At 41.2% G+C, this 15,159-nt stretch overlaps 2 protein-coding genes across 2 annotated transcripts in view; one reads left to right on the forward strand and one right to left on the reverse strand.

Annotated features, from left to right (window-relative positions):
• Positions 1-13,775, reverse strand: part of CXCR6 (C-X-C motif chemokine receptor 6) — a 52,356-nt gene extending 38,581 nt beyond the window's left edge. The window contains exon 1 of the mRNA XM_044064868.1: positions 13,706-13,775. The gene's annotated coding sequence lies outside the window, so the exon portion shown is untranslated. The remainder of the gene's footprint in view (positions 1-13,705) is intronic.
• The window catches only part of FYCO1 (FYVE and coiled-coil domain autophagy adaptor 1), a 2,135,985-nt gene that overhangs the window by 1,872,412 nt on the left and 248,414 nt on the right, over positions 1-15,159 (forward strand). The window lies entirely within an intron of this gene.

The following is a 15,159-nucleotide window of genomic DNA, read 5'->3' on the forward strand; positions in this document are numbered from 1 at the left end:
CTGCATAAAAAGTAGGCAAATGAATAGTTTGGTTCAAGGCCACACTAGAAACCACCTTAGGCATAAAAGTAGGATTAGTACGTAAAGAAACCCTATCCTTATGAAAAATTAGGAAGGGTTCAACTGCCATAAGAGCCTGTAATTCAGAAACCCTTCTTGCAGACATAATGGCCAACAAAAAAGCAGTCTTCCAGGACAAAAACTTTAATTCGGCAGTAGCTGCAGGCTCAAAAGGTGGTAAAGTAAGTTTTTCCAACACAAAATTGAGATCCCAGGCAGGAGTAGGAGCTCTACGTGGGGGTCTTATGTTCTTTGCCCCTCTAAGAAATTGCTTAAACAAAGGATGAGAGAATAATGGAGGGTCACAGTCATAGTGAGCAGAAATGGCTGCAGCATGAACCTTTATAGAGGAGAAAGACAAACCCTTGTCTAATAAATCTGTAAGGTATTGAAGAGAAACACCTAAATCAGGCTTGGAAACATCAAAGTCCTTTGCTTTGCTCCAAATAAAAAACCTCCTCCATTTATCAGCGTAAACTTTCCTTGTACTAGGCCTTCTGGCCTCCAAAATAACATTCAAAACTTGTTGTGGAAGCTGAGATCCTCCAGGGTCTAGAACAGAATATGCCAGGCTGTTAGATGCAAGGACTGAATCCTGACATTGAGGAAATGATCGCCCTCCTGTGACAAAAGGTGTGGAATCGAAGGCAAAGGCCATGGAGGCTCCCGTACTAAACTTCTCAGCAGAGGGTACCAGTGCTGTCGAGGCCAATCTGGAGCTATCAGAATCATGGATGGCTTGTCTTGTCTGGCCTTCAAGAGTACCTTTGGGAGGAGAGGCAGAGGTGGAAAGGCATAGACGTGAAGATCGCTCCAACTGAATGATAGAGCATCCACCTTCCAAGCTGTGGGATGAAACATTTTTGTGCAAAACTTTGGCAACTGGAAATTCAGTGGAGAAGCGAACAGATCTATGTCTGGAGTTCCCCATAACACTGTCAACTTTCGAAATACATGAGGATCCAATTTCCACTTGTGGGGATCCACTATCTGTCTGCTCAACACATCTGCTAAGGAGTTCTGTGCTCCTGGTAGAAACCTTGCCTGAAGATTGAGGTGTAAACTGAGAGCAGTCTCCCACAAAATCATCGCTTGTCTGCAAAGAGGGTACGAATGTGTTCCCCCTTGCTTGTTGATGTACCACATGACAGTTGTGTTGTCTGTTTGAATCAACACTTGCCCTGGGTGAAGTAAATCCTTGAAAGCCATCAATGCAAACTGGACTGCTAACATCTCCTTCAAGTTGATATGCAAATGTTGAAGTCTGGCAGGCCACGTGTCATGAACCCATTTTCCATTGAGGTGTGCTCCCCAAGCCTTGTTCGAGGCATCTGTCGTTAGAATCTGACTCGCCTCTGGTCGGGTCACAGAGAGTCCCTTGTTTAGGTGACATTCCTGAGCCCACCACAAAAATTCCTTTTGAATGCAAGGTATTATTCGAATGACAGTGTCCAGATCTTGGCAGTGTTGTGTCCATACATTTTTGAGATACCATTGGAGCTTCCTCATATGCAGTTTGGCATTGGGAAGCACCAGGATACAAGATGCCATGAACCCCAAGGCTTGAAGGACTGTCCTTGCAGTCAGCCTGGACCGTAGAGACAATTGATGGAAGTAAAGAGTAAGGTTCTTTTGCTTGTCCGGGGTCAAAAAAGCCATCTGGGAAGCTGTATTCAGTCTCACACCCAGAAAGCACATTTCCTGAGAGGGTACTAGACTGGACTTTGTTTCGTTCACAGAATACCCTAGGCACCTTAACACTGCCATCACATACTGTAGATGATGAAGAAGTTCGTACTTGTCTTGAGCAAGAATCAGGCAATCGTCCAAATAAGGATAAATTTGAATTCCTCTCAACCTGAAGAAGGCTATCACTGGAGCCAAAACCTTTGTGAACACCCTGGGCGCAGTAGATAAGCCAAAGGGCAATGCAGAGAACTGATAATGTAAAGTTCCAGCCCGAAAACGCAGGTACCTCCTGCAACTGGGCCTGATAGGAACATGAAGATAAGCCTCTTTGAGATCCAGAGTTACCATCCAGTGATCTTTGCCCAACAGAGGTAAAAGCTGTTGCAACATCAACATTTTGAACTTTGGAATGTCCAGGTATGTGTTGAGGATAGATAAATCCAAAATCGGTCTCCACGTGTTCCCTTTCTTTGGTACTAGAAACAGGCGAGAATAAAATCCTAGGCCCACTTTTGACAGAGGGACCGGCTGTATGGCTCCCATTTGAAGAAGTAAAGAAATCTGCTTGTAAGCCTCTACCCTTTGCTGAGGAGGAACGTCTGGCATGCCTTTGAAAGGAGGCAATGTATGGAAATAAAACTTGTAGCCTCGGTTTATAATGTCCAATACCCATTTGTCCTGGGTGACTAAAAGCCAGTTTTGCTTGAAGAGTGCTAACTTTCCTCCCAAAGGAGCTGCCAGGCAAGAGGAATCTGGCAGCTGAAAATGCAGGTCATTGGGCCTGTTTACGAAAGGACTGGCCCCTGCCCTCACCTGTAGATTGTGCAGGTGAACTCCATGTTCTAGGCCTGAAAGTACTCTGAGCTCTGCCCCTACCACGTCTAGATCTACCCCTAGACTGAGAATCAGAAGAAGGATACGCCCACCCCTTAGTAGGCCAATTCCTGCTAAACTTTGGAGGCTGCACCTGCAAGAAATCTTTAACAGTCTGCATAGACTTAGCCTTGTCTTCCATTTTTTTCAAGACCGACTCCACAGGGGGACCAAATAAAACTTCAGACTGTAAAGGAGCATCCAAAATTCTAGTTTTAACATGCTCTGACAAATTCTGATCCTTAAGCCAGGCGTGCCTGCGAAGAACTGAACCAGTGGCAGCCACCCTGGAAGAAGCCTGTAAAGCATCAAAACCACACTGCAAAGAATGCTTACCCACCTGTTCAGAGACATGTACCAAATCCTGTAATTCTTTACACTCTATGCCCTCTGCCAAAGCATCCACTTTAGATTTTAGTTGAGTAAGGAGGAAATTCTGATACTTCAACATATGAAACTGGCAATTCAAAGCCCTCATTGCTAAAGTAGAAGAGGTATACACCTTTTTACCCCATCTATCCAAAGCTCTAGCCTCTTTATCTATAGGAACTGGATTCTTTACAACAGAAGCTCTGACACCCTTAGGTCCCTGGCTAATAGTTTCTGGGTCTGCCCTAGGACTCTTATACAGATATTTATGTGCCTCAGGCACCCTGTAATACCTGTCCGGTTTAACTGGCGCAGGAGGCAGAGAATCTGGATTAAGGGAAGCCTCGGAGAAAACATCTTGCACAACATCCAAAACAGGAGGTATAGCCAAGGGCCTATGTTGTGGTAAAAACAAGAATTCCCTAAGCCTCTTCCGTGAATCTGAGAAATCCTGACCTTCCCATTTAAAATGCTCCCTCATAGAATGAAGTGTTTCAGAGAAGGAAAAATCCTCTGGAGGAGAAGCAGAAGGAGTGGAATCCTCTGCATCAGAATCAGAATAAGGAGGAAAATCCTGAATGTCTTCAGCCGAAGACTCTGAATCATCTGAGGCCTGCTCCAAACTTTCCACCTCTGGCTCCACCCTAGGCCTCTTATCAGGAGGGGGCATAGAACCTCTAATCAAAGTAATCAAATCTTCTGCCATTTTAAGCATGTGCTTTTTAGGCACAGAACCTGCAGAACTAGGACTGACACCAGAGAAAGGCAAACCAGTCCTGCCTTTGGAAGGAGCCTTAGAGACAGAAGGAGAAGGCCTAACCCCCTTAGGTAAGGAAGGGAGAACAGTAACCTGAGAGGCCCCCTCAGCCTGACCTGCCTCCTGAGAGGCCACATCTTGCAAAATCAAAGTCTCCCCCTGAGACTCAACTGAAACCTCGGCCGGATCCACAGATTCCACCGTAGTTTCTAAAGAACCGGCGTCTGGAACGGACGACTCATCCTGTCTGGTTTTTAAAGATTTGTCCTTGCGCTTCTTCGCGGTAGCGGGCGTCAGAGGATCCGACGGCATATTATAATTACACCGCTTACCGAAGACAAGCCTAGCGCAATCTAACCTACGTTTGATGGTGCGCTTATTAAACCTAGCACAAAAGCGACACCCGACTACGTCGTGCTCAGGTCCCAAACAAGGAATACAAAGAGAGTGATAATCCCTATGCGGTATCTGTTTCCCACAAGAAATACAATTATCCACTTTTTCTGACATCCGGAATTAACTGAGGCAAGAAAAAACAAAAATATTCCCAACGGGTACTTAGCCCAACTTGGATTCGGTCTGAAACTCAGAATACGAAAATTTCAGAACGCCGAACGGCACTTGCAACGCTGCTTCTGCATCGGACCATGCGGCAAAAAAGACTGGGGATATGACGTCGGTCATGCACTTTTATACCCTGACGCTCTGATGTCAGATCTGAGCGCCCATGACCGACGTCAGCCTAATACTTTGGTATTCGGGCCGACCGAGGACAGCGGACTACCCATATGTAAGGACTGCAGCAATGTGAGATGAAGAACATCTAAGCTGATTGGCCTTCTCAAATGTTCTCCCTGTATTAGGTAGAATGATGTAATGACACTAGACTGGGAGGAGGGTCCCAGATCAAATTTACAGTAGGGGCAGGCAACTGCAAAGCCTTATCTTTTTGTTATTCTGTCATTTAAACACAACAGTTGTTTCTCTGCTACTGATTCAGCTGTACTGTTGTGTTAATTTTACTTTTCCTTGTATGCACAGGGTAATTGGCTGCAAAATGTATTGTGCATGATTTTATTAACTTGTTTCCAAACAAAGTTATAGCAGAATCTCCAAAAAACTTCGAAGGACCACCAAAATGTACAAGTTGTACAAAATAAAATTATAGCACTGTGATGTGTTAGCTGTTGAAGTTCTCTCATACTGTTGCAGTAGCATCTGTTCTCCTGCTATCTGTTGTTTCTGTCCTGCTCTCTCCACTCTGTCCTCAGACCTGCATCTTTTAACACCCTCCTATCTCCTCATTACATCCTTTGACCCTATCTTTGTCTCATTCTACTACCTTCAGCCTCTCTTTTTCTCTCTTCAGAGCACACTAAAGCAACTCTGCAGTCTGTGGCTACAACCCCACCCATACAGTCTAGGAAGGAATCAATACTGCAAAACTAAACCAAAGATATACCCTTTGAGCCTGAAGAGCAGGGTCAGTCCACCCAGGCATTCTACATGTATATGTTATGATAGCGAAGCTTTAACATTAGCTGTGTTTCTTAGTAGTTCTCAGCATTCTAATAAAACTGACTGTTTGAGCCTTGTGCCCCCCCGCAAGCAAGCAAGCAAGCTTGTGTAGTAGTCCTAACTGTCTACTAGACAGTATGCGCTTCATTCAGGGACGTCCTATTTTCTGTGGTTAAAAATTAACCCTCAAGCAGCCCTTTCAGTGCTGTTTGCCTTAGATTTGTATCACTTGAGCCCCACCTGTTTATTTGCATCTCTATACATTCCACTTCATTGTTAATGTATCTCCCTACTCTAATCTGTGCACAGACTAGCTACTAATAAGCATGTCAATGTGAAGACATGCTCCTAACCTTAATAAACTTTGCTGTCTCTTCTCTCTTTCTCTTTACACGTAGAGTTTGTATTACTACTCACCCCCTCTGAGGCCTTCACTGATAGTTTTCCACTGCTTGCCTCTCTGGTTTGGCTGGATTCTTCGCATTGCACCTGGTTCACACCGTTTTTGTTACCCCCACCACCACCCCCAATACTGCCTGTATTAGAGTCCTGCTGTTTATGGAGCCATCTTTAAATTACTAGTCTCCCATCAGGACACAAGTGCTCATCAACAGTTGAATTCTGCTCATTGGTAAGCTATTAGATACTTACCTGGTGATTCACAGCTTGGATGGGTTATTAAGTAAATAATGATACAATTTGCTAAACAAAACAGTAGCTCATTGTAAACAGACAGCACAAGCAGCAGTAAACTTCTCTTCACATGAAGCTCACAATTCCTTGAAAATGTACTAGAAACTCAATTCCTTGAAAATGCACCGGAAACTCAGCTCCTTGAAAGATGTACCTGAAACTTCGTTTCTTGAAAAAATATACCTCTAACAGACTTCCTTGAAAAATATTCCTGAAACTCAATTCCTTGAAAAATGCAGCTTGGTAGAGGGTACAGGATTCAGGCATTTGTTTCCAGCAAATTATTAACCACCTGTTATTCCTAACTAGGGCAACACACACACACACACACACACACACACACACACACACCCCTAATCCTTCTTACCTCTTATTTGTCCATCCGTGATCCAAATCTCTTCTTGTATTCAAATTCTGTGTGCACGCACACACACCTCATACTTGTCCATCCGTCTGCGGTCCGCAGTCCAAACATCTTTTTATATTCAAATTTCATATATGTCGAAGATGAAGACGTAAACAACAGGTCGCACATACACAGAAGACAAAGACGTAAGCTGGTCACATAGCTGCAACAGGTGTGTACGACTGGAGACAAAGGGCTCTTTTAAAGAAGAATGCCCTTAAAAAAATGCAATATTTTTGTTTAAAAAATTAATCCCCGGCCAGCAGGCCCCCTTTCAGCCAGTGGACCCTAGGTAACTGCTTTGGTTGTCTGGTGCCTGATCCGGTTTTGGCCTTAACTAATGTGTGTGTGTCATGTGCATGTGGGTCAAAAATCAACATATAAGCAATGTAGTGGGTATAATGAAGTAATAACTGAGATGGAGAGAGAGGCTAAAGTTGTTTGTAACTGAGAATTTGTACCTAGAGATGCTGAGAGAGGAAAGTGAGAATAATTTGCTTATTTTTTATGTGTATGTGTGGGGGTGGATTTATTTAAATTACTCTCAAGCCTCTAGTGCTGGAAGAGCTGTGTCTGTGGTAGTACACAATATATTACAATTGCTGCATAACTGTTTTGCCTTATAAATAGTGTAAAAGGAATGCTTTTCCATCTAACAAATATGTCTGTTTTGGCAAGCTGAGAGAGATTGGGAGTATTAAAAATTTTATAAATATAAAATCCACATAAAATGCACAGCTTAAACATGGTTTGTGCTTCCTTCTTAGTTGTTAGTAAATGTGCCATGTTTTACCCAACTGCTCCACATTGTGCATAGTGTAGTATTCCAGATTTTGTAGATGGAAGCTTGAATTCAACTGTAGTGTCTTTAATTCTTTTGCTTGTTGGTGTTATTGTTGGTATGGTATTCATGATGATGCAAGCCTACTCTTACCTGTTTGATGTGGACTGGAATTGATTGTGTATATATGTTTTTTTTTTTTTGGGGGGGGGTGCTTGGACTTTTGCAACTTGACCCCCTCCCGAGAGTCTCTAATGGTGGAAGAACTGGGTATGTGGTAAAAGAATAACATTTTTAACCATTCCGTGGACCCCCCCTCCCCAGTTTGTTAGAAAATGTTCCACCTTATGAGAGGGAGTGTAGTATTTGATATTTTAAAGATGGAAAGTTGACTATGGTTTTAATTATCTGCCATTAAAACTACAAATTCTTAAAAGTTTTCTGTAGAGACTTGTTCGAAGACAGTTATAATAACATTCAGAAAATCATAACTGTATGATTTAAAATCGTGTTCATCCAAAAACATTGAAATTCTGGCAAGGGTATTGAGAACAGACTTCCCCTTTTGAGTGATGCCCAAACCTCTCAGCTGCCCCTGTTTTTGCAGTATGTCCCTGATTTGTCTTCAAATGTTTGTCTTGTCCCTTTTAACATTTTTGAGGTTTTTTTTTGTAACTTGCTAATGATTACAGTCATGGTAATTAATGCCAATCAGAGCTTTATACTTCTTATTGTGCAAAAAATGCATACTGATACAAAACGCTTTGCTCTGTTAACATTTTAAATGAATTAGAGTAATATTTAACAGTTGTTCCTGATTTTATCCCCTCATTATTTTTAGTTTTGTTCAGAATTCTTCACCAAATAAATTGAGAGCTATGCTGCTATCCACAGCTCTCAACCTTTCAGAGCAAGAAATCGGGACAAAGCCAAAAATAATGGGGAGACAAAGGTCAGAAAATAGGGACAGCATTTAAATATTGCTCCTATAAACTTGGATAATTGTCTGAGTGATATGAAGTCTGAAATTCAGATGTCTGTCAGTATCTGTGGTGCAAAGGTGCAGGGTTTAGTGTTGTCGCCTCACAGTAAGAAGTTCTCCGGTTTGATTTTTGGCTGAGGTGCTTTCTGTGCAGTGTCTGCGTTTGTGTGGGTTTCCTCTGGGTGCTGCAGTTTCCTCTGTTTTCTAAAGACATTCATCTAGAGCATTTCCCCCCGGGCCTCCACTGAAAATGGGCTCTGTCCCAGTTGGACTTTCCCACTAAAAAAATGTTAAATAAATAAATTCATTATTATTTAGTGTCTTCAATCTTCAGGAACAGGCAAAAAATATGAAGCAAAAATTTGGACAGTTGAGAGAGATGATGCTATCCCAAAACATTCATATCTAAATTATTTCTATTGGTATTTTTACAGCAAACTAGAAATAAAGTAGTAAGTGGTTCATGTTGCTGCTTTTGATTGATACCGTTTTTATTTTTGCCAGTGCCAAGCATGGTTAGGATTGGTAAAATAATATAGAAGATTATGAACGGGTCACAACCGGCATATTATGTGTTGGAGACTGGGATGCCAAGAAATTCACTTTCAGAGGTGAATCTTGACATCCATGGTCGAGAACACACAATAAAAGGTTATGAACGGAGAGCCTATCATAATTCTTTGTAATGCAAGGAGCTTTATCTGCTCCATGTACCACTAGTTACTGGAAAAAAAATTGCTAAGTGTTTTTCTGTTTTCAAAACCATAAAACACTTAGTCTCAGAAAGACAGTGTAACAGATTCTGTTATGTTAGAAAAAGTGAGGGGCACATTACAAGCATATTCAGTAGGCAGAAACAAATCTATTTTTAATTTGGCTGCTGTCGTTTGCTGACCATTACTGTCAGATTTAACTGTCTATTGGAATATGCAATCTTAATAGGAGAAGCAGGGAGTGTTTAACATTTGTTTAGATCGTGTTTTGCACTACAGAAGTGTTAACCAATGTTTTTTTCCTGGTATGAGAGTGTAATCACCATGCTGCATTCAGTACACATTTATTTGTAGTTTCAATAGATCAACAGGTAGCACACACTCTTTTAGTGCAGAAGGCTGTGAGTTCTATTCCCACACTAGGTACTTGGCTTAATTGACAATGCAGTGCAGCATAAGGAGGTGTGCTGTCATAGGTTCATAGTCTTGTACTAGGCTAACAACCACCAGGGTTTTACAAGCCTGACCATGCAACCCCAGTCACTTTTATCTCCGAGTTCCTTGGACACCTATATGGTGGGGGATGATAGTAAGGAGGTAGCTAAGGGTAATGTGGAGGGATATGTTAGCTGGGAATTCATTTCCGTACTGTCAACCTCTGTCTGGCAGAGAAATGGGGGCCATACTGGGGGGGGGGGGTGAATTTGTGATTTTCTTATCCAATAATAAAGTTTTCATTTGAATCGGGTCAGGGATGAACTCTGCTTCACATAAATGGGAAGCTTATTCCATAGTGTAAGGTTCCTCTGTGATGCATTCCGGTCTATCTAGCATGTTTTATTTATGTCCCAGACAAAGTTTAGTTCCTTGGAGCTAGTGTTTCTAGCACTCTTTCCTTTGCAAATGTGCAAGAGATCCATCAGAAATGGATCTGAGGATGCCTTATATGGCAGCCATAGATTGCCTCTTAGTAACATGTAAGAGAATGGCTACAGGAATAGGGCCTTAAGGTAATCTGTGTAGGGTATTCATAACCTGGATTCTCCTGGTGAGGAACCTTTGAGCTCATTCCAGCTGTTGCATGTGTTTAGTTAGCTACATGCCAGATGTGGCATTGTACTACTCAGTGATGGGCCTGATAAGGGCTGAGTGGAGTGGTGCTATAACTTCCTTGGAACCTGGATGCCATACCCTTGCATATGGAGAGGTTGGCATAATGGTTATGGTCTTCATAGGTTATTAGCTAGGCTTAAATGGCTAACCTATGAGTCTATGGGTGACATAGTATGATTTTCTTACTGTCTTGGCTAAGTGTTGATCGAAGTCCAGATTACTGTCTACATATGTTCCTAGAACCCTAAGTACTATGTCAACTCTTGAGGGTGATTTATTGGTGGAGTAATTAGCTTGGTTGGAGAGTTTCCCAAAGGACACTTTTTAATCTGTGCCTTTGGCACCAGTCATTTGTTTGTGTTAAACCCTATTGTAGGATATTGGTGTCATGGGGGAAGTCAATGATCACAATTTACAGTCGTCTTCAAACTTGTTGAGCCAGAGGCCTTTGACATCAGCCTTGACTGACAAGAAGTAGATGTCAGACAGGAGCATGCCCAACATGGAACCCTGGAGTACTCTGCTGGTGACTGGTGTCCTGGTCGAGATGGTCTCACTGATCCTGACTTCTTGGGTCCTATCTGTAAGCCAGCCAGCAGTCCAGCATGTTTTGTAAGGATTTATGCCTAGTTCCAAGAGTTTGTCAACACTACCTGAGTGAGGTATTGTATCAAACAGTATGCACTGTTTTCTCTTCATCCATAGCCTTTTTTTTTGCCAAACACCTTTAGTGAATTATCCCTTGTAACATAGGCATATTTACATTCATGTAAAAGTATAGCCTTAGTGACTGTCTCAAAGAAGTCTTCCAGGCTGAGTAGGCAAGAACTTCACTTACAAACCAAATTGGGATGGATCCAGTGTTTGTAGGTTGCCAATGCCCTTCTTAATCATTTCCATCATAATTCATTCCATCACTTGTATATTAGACTTGTCAGACTGATGGGTCTGTAGTTCCTGGGGTCAGTTGATGGTCCACCCTTATGAAGAGGGATGACCGTTGTGGCCCTCCATTCACCTGGTACATAACCTGCTTTGAGGCTGTAGTTGAAGAGTGCCTCAACTGGTCCTGCTAGGTCATGTTTGAGGCAGTTTCGGAAGCAACCGGGGATATTGTTGGGGTCCACTGAAACTGTGCTTTTGGCCTGGACCTGCTTCTAGTTAATAGTGGGGAGGAAATGCTAGAAGGGATTGCACAGGGGGGAGTGAAGTTGGGGCTAAATTTATCACCCTGGTCAGTGAAAGTTGTGCCATTTGCCATCCGTTCTGCCCACTACTGAGTGTTAACTTTCAATGTTCCTAGCATAGCTGAAGTAAACCTTGTGATTGCCCTTAGCCTGGGAGGCTATCCTGACCTTCTAACTGGCTTTATTGGACTTTATTAGTAGACCTCTTAGTTTCTTGTTTAGTTGAATCATAGAGCACTTGTCTGCATGACAGTTGCTCTTCCTGATTTTGACCATGACTTTATTTTGCTATATACCCTTTTAAGGTAAGAATTCCACCAGTGGGGTTTGTTTTTGGTACTAGATTTAGGCTTACTTGTGACCTTCAGATAAAAAAGTAAACTGAGGTCCCATCTGCCTGAGTTGGTGATGGCTCAGGTGAATGTCAAAGATCCCATGGCACTTATCAAAAACAGTAGGGTAAGTTCCTCAGTGTCATGGACAAATTTTCCGTAGTCAGTATGGCCTAGTGGGATTAACCTAGTCAAGAAAAATTATAAATAAATAACTTATGGCTGCCACTATATCTCAGTTATTTACTTCATTGCAATAGAATAATAATCATAATCATTAAGTGGCTATGATTATTATATCACAAGGGACTTGCCACTGTAAAGTGATCTTGGAGGATTTTCCCAGAATCCACTTCAACGGCTCTTTATGCAAGTCATAATAGATGTAAGGAAATCTTTTTTTTAACTTCCACGTAAATAGTATGTCAGTAGTGTGTGTGTGTGTGTGTGTGTGTGTGTGTGTGTGTGTGTGTGTGTGTGTGTGACCAGTATCTTGCACAGTTTATGAACCTTTTTTCATTTTCACTTTTTTGCTTGAATTACTCTGATTTATATTCTAAGAGCAGCTCTTACATCTTTAATAGTAGTTGTAAATGCTCAACAACATAAACTAACAGAACTGCATGTTTTAAGGCTTCTCATTTTTTGTCCAAGTGCTGCCAGAATCCTCTCTCACATTCTTCCTGTGGTGGTACATTGCACGCACACACACACACACACACACACACACACACACACACACACACCATTGTAATACTGCATGTGGTTTATTTTGTATACAGGAGCTCTGTATCATGCTTTCTTTTATCTGGCTGTATATGACATGTTCTGTTCACTAATTACTTTCCTGTCTGGTTTCAGTCACTGACTCATCGTGAACAGAGATAAAGGTACTCGAGGATTTCTATACTCAGTGTGAAGTTGCAAGACACTTCAGAAGCACAGTGCCGAAGTGGTGTGTGTCCCCCTAGCCAAAGCAATGTATAAACACTGCTCCACAGCCTGACTGGGGTACAAGTGTTAAGAAACTGCACTCTATAGTCTCAGTTTCTCATGTGATGTTCCTCAGTGGTGGTGGTTCCCTCACATCATTATCCCAGTATCAGCATTTCTGTCAAAAGCATGTCACTTTTAGTTCTTTTTGTTTACCTTATTAGACCCACATGACATGCATGGCCAGTGCAGCTTTTGTTAAATTAATCCATTGACTTACTCAGAGTTACACAGTGTGCATGTGAATATTTTGGGAATCAAATTCAAGCCATCAGAATATAGCATAGTTGCAGTTCATTGCTTTAAACCACTTAGACATGCAAGTTTCTGAGAATTAGTAAAGATAACTTTTTTAACCGCATGTCTACCCTTACATGTGCCCTAAAATATCAGAATATTCCACCTAATGATAAAAATATGGAGGGTTTCTGAGTCTGGGCAAATCACCATGCCTGAGGTGTGTGCCTTACATGAACATACATTTACTGTCTGCAGCATGTGAGGTAAGGCAGTTAGTTCGGTATAACCCTACTATAAGAAGAGCTATTACAATAGGCACACCAATAAGGACTCCCTAGTCTTACTACCACCAGCAGAAAGTAGTTACTACTGGAGCACTGCCATTGTCCATTTGTTTCTGTTCTACCAAACCATTTCAGCCACCTCAGCAGGGTTGGTTCAGTGACTTAGTTAAATACCTCAGTGCTAGCACACAGAACTGAAAGCATTTGTAAGAATTGATCTATGAACCAAACTTTTGTTGTACTGATCTTTTTGAACCCTTGTTAGAAATATCATATTAATTATGTTGGTGTATCCTCTTGAATAAAACTGCAGTACTTGTGTTTTGTTATCATTAAAGAAAAATGCAGACGCATATGGTGTATATATTGGAGGCACTGTTATATGTCTTCTGTTAAACACTGTTGTCAGTCTCATGATGTCTGCTGAGTAGTAGTTACTATTGTACAGAACACCAGATGATAGTATCCACACAAAGCAGTATACAGACATGCAATAAACCTGTATATGCACACAGTTACACACAAGAAATATTTAATTATTGTAACATTAAGCACAGTATCAAATCAAGATGAAATATGCTACTCTTTAACACTAAATGTAGTTTAGAATTAGCAGTAATGTGCAGAACCTTTTCTCCTTGTTTTAACTCTACTGCTGAATTGTATTACCTGCTACTGGTATTTCACAGAATAACAGAGCGAAAAAAAAACTTACCAAACTGAAGGCGATGGCTGTGTGATTAGCATCTGTTGTTAGTGAGGTGTGCATCTAAAACTGAAGTGATTCTGTATACTGCTCTTAACTGGAAGATGAGTGTTGTTTCATGCCTCCTCCTCCGTCCCCTTTCTTAACCACAAAGCACGGTAAGACAACTCATTTCTAACTTTTTTTAACACCTTTATTAAGTTATCACTTAAGGCATAGGGACAGCTACATTAATAGAAAATAAAGCAAACCATATTAACATTTTTTTTCTTTTGCATGTATTGTAGATTATATATGTTTTCTTTCTTTATAACAACTGACATTCAGTCCAACATTACATAAATTGCCCAATTCCTGCTTTCCCTTAAACCTCTCTCCTCCTCCTGAACATTATTCTGCATGTATTATTCCCACAGATTCCAGTTATTTCTATGTAATATGTTCCTTCCCTTTAATAAAGATCCCAGTTATTGTTCTTTTATCTCTTTTACAATATTCAAGGCAATTCAGAGCCCGTGCCCCAGCTCAAGAGTCATTTCCTTAGTTACAGTCATTTGTTCCCCCAGTATTTCAAGCAGAGTACTCTGCAGGGAATTTTCAAAACCTGTCAACTCATTACATTCCCAAAAATGTATTCCCAGTTACCTCTCTGTCCCCTATCACACCTCAGATGTTTACTATTTACTTGAGGAAAAATTATTTGAACTCTGTTTGTAGTATAAAAATACCTTTGCAAACACTTCCGAGCAAAAATCCTAAACCTTCTGGACTTCCTTGCACACTTGGCAGCCGTAGACATGTCCTCCCATTATTTCCTTGTAAATTGTTTTCCAGTTGCTTCCTAATCTTTTCTAATTTTCTTTGATTGATTCTTTTAATTATTAATTACTATTTTAATTATTATGCAGTACTTTTATATGCCCTACTAATTATCCTTTCATTCGTAACTTTTGTGTGAAACACAGATTGCTGGATAGAACTCATACCACCACAGACACATTGCCTGTAAAGAATGAAGGGTATTTTTCCGTTATCGGGGCAACAGTTGTAATAAGCAGTCATGGGCTAACAGAAGTGTCTCTGTCCTTCAGTTCCCTTACATTTATCTGTAAACGTTTATTAACATTGAATGTCACCTGCTGCATCGCACTCGCAGCTGCTTTAAGGTGCCACTAGAAAGATAATAGAGTATAAACCGTTCCTAAAACACATTCTGCCTAAATTGAGAGGAACACATATATGAACGATATAAGTATTACTGCCTTGTTTGGTTTTGTAAATGGTTAAGTGCATTTATCATTAATAAAGTGCTGGGGTCCATACCACTAAACTGTCCACATTTCTGCTTTGTCCAGATTCATAGCACCAAAAGGCTGAGAGGTGTGCTGAGGTCTAAAAAGTGCCTGGTAATGTATTTACCACTATTTCCCCAGTAATTCTCCCATGCAAAGTTGTGCATCCCA

This window comes from Protopterus annectens, chromosome 3.part0 (genome assembly GCF_019279795.1).
Source record: "Protopterus annectens isolate FY-2018-M chromosome 3.part0, PAN1.0, whole genome shotgun sequence".
In the NCBI taxonomy this organism is placed as follows: domain Eukaryota; kingdom Metazoa; phylum Chordata; order Ceratodontiformes; family Protopteridae; genus Protopterus; species Protopterus annectens.